The sequence below is a fragment of the Miscanthus floridulus genome, chromosome 15, assembly GCF_019320115.1.
Source record: "Miscanthus floridulus cultivar M001 chromosome 15, ASM1932011v1, whole genome shotgun sequence".
Classification (NCBI taxonomy): Eukaryota; Viridiplantae; Streptophyta; class Magnoliopsida; order Poales; family Poaceae; genus Miscanthus; species Miscanthus floridulus.
In genome coordinates this window covers 19,438,044-19,440,247 of record NC_089594.1, presented here as the reverse complement: position 1 = coordinate 19,440,247, position 2,204 = coordinate 19,438,044, and the positions used below count along the sequence as shown (strand labels likewise).

At 44.2% G+C, this 2,204-nt stretch overlaps 1 non-coding gene across 1 annotated transcript; it reads left to right on the top strand.

The window, feature by feature from the left end:
* Positions 1–1,731: 1,731 nt before the first annotated feature.
* Positions 1,732–1,804, top strand: TRNAK-UUU (transfer RNA lysine (anticodon UUU)). The gene has a single exon. It is a non-coding gene; the product is annotated as a tRNA-Lys (tRNA).
* Positions 1,805–2,204: the final 400 nt, after the last annotated feature.

Sequence of the window (2,204 nt, the reverse complement as noted above, 5' to 3'; positions counted from 1 at the left end):
CCACATGGATATAAACAAAAAAGCCTACACAAGACTTTGGGTTCACTTTGGCCCTCGTGGAAAGGACCTATGTGAACGAGGCGAATGGACTCATTTGGAGGACTTAACCAAACTTCATCTTTTGGTCAAAACGACAGACTACAGACCCGACCCGGTGCGGGAGCCGCTCGCACCCACTAGAGACTTTAAAGAAAAGTATGGATTAGACCAGATATGGGGAGAAGTCTCCATTTCTCCTCATGTCTCATCTGTTGGCGGAACGCACGGTCCAAGAGAAACTTATTAAACCGGAAGAGCTTTATCCGCTATCGAGACCGTTTTCTTTCCTCACTCTCCAGGTGAGATAGCTGATACGCCCATCATCGGCCTAAAAGATGTCGCCAGGGATCGGTTGAAGCTGCACTCTTGCTCTGCCTCGGTCTAGCCACGTTTTGGAAAATGTTAAATTGAGATGAAAGAGATAAGCTTTTGGTCAAGTCTTGGAAGGGACTCCCATCCCAGAGTGTGAAAGCTCTCGGGAGAAGGGAATCGACAACACAACTGGAGCTGCCCTTTCTTTGGTTTAGTAAGAAGCTTCCTTAAGTATGTCGATTTGTAGTACGGTCAGTTCACTCGAATCCACTGACTTCATGCACGGGGACTCGACCATCAATCCTTTCTTGTGACGAGCTGTGACTGGGTGCTCTGAAACCTCCTTAAAAGGAGGGGCTGTGGGGTAAGGTAATTGAAGTAACTAGCCAGTATTAAGATTAGGCATAAGCATAATAAACTGATGCATCCGAAGACGGTGAATCTAGAATAGAGGCCGGGTGGGGAAGCAAAAGATGCAAGAGAGCCTTTTCCGGGATTGGATTTCACTCATTTAGTGCTTGGGATGTAGACAGGCGTGGAAGATGAACATAAGAGAGCTCCGCCCTTGCCTTGCACCAGTGAACAAAAGAAAGAAACGAGACAAGGTCGGAACTAAGACGTCAATAGCTTATTTTAAGTGACATATTCCTGTCGGGAACAGCGAGCAAGGATAAAATGAGAGTATGAGCCTACACCCATATAGAAATCAGTCATATGCCTGATAGTCATTATCTATTCTTTCTCAATGATAGTATTATTACCTGAAAACAATATGTACAAAGGAAGCTAGTTTTGTACTCTAGTTCTGTCCCCAAGGCGCGAGTGAAGCCCTTCTCCAGTATGGTAAAGTGAAACCGCTTCAGAGTTTATGGTTCGAAAGAAAGAGAGAGGAAAGCACTTATAAAGCGGTGGGCTCTTATAGTAAACAAGAGTTCCGTTAAGCTCTGGGACTCTAGGCAAGATAGCTATAGTTTTGAAAACGTAAATTGACCGAAGTTTGTCTTTACTTTCCCCTATTCTACGTATACCATCTCCGAGCCTCTCATTAAATCGAATCAATTTCTCAAGTTGGTCCTTGCTAGGCCAGTTAGAAGTTCCTGGGGATGTGATTGACCTAAGAAACCCGTGTTATCGATAGATGTAAGTTCATAGTTGAAGACAAGGGAGTTTTAGCTTTTTCGTAGATAGTCTGAGTTCGAGCTACTATAGTCTCCCCCGTTGACCTTCTTTTTTAGATAGAATCCTCAATGAGTGGAAAGGACTCCCAGACTTGCTCCGCAGTACAAGCCCCATACAGAGCCGCGCCCTTGTGATATGATAAGAAGAAAAGGGGCCAGGCCACCCTCTTTTCTTTTCCACACCAAGCCTTCTTGTAAAATTGAGTGTATAGCTCAGTTGGTAGAGCATTGGGCTTTTAACCTAATGGTCGCAGGTTCAAGTCCTGCTATACCCAAAAAAACCACTCTTGTATTCGTAAGGATGCATTTCTTAGGGACAAAGACCCTAATCAATGCATCCATTTAGGTCAGAATTCTCTATACGTCTCACGTTTAAACAATCAAATAATCTATCTTCTTATCCCGGCTCGAGGTAAGGAGCCAATGGAGTTCGAGGTCAGGTGTTACAGACTTCTAGAATAGAGCACTGAATACCAAGTAAAGGTGGATATAGCAGAGAATGCAGATATATAAAGGCCGAAGCAAGTAGATATAGGTTAGTTGTTAGGGTGGCTATGTCCACTCGAGATATAGCACAAGGTGAAGGTAGTCAGCAAAGGGAAGAGAATTGCCACTACTTCTTGTGGGTGGGTATTGCGATGGATAGCAACGCCTTGCAGCTTGTTTAAAGTTATA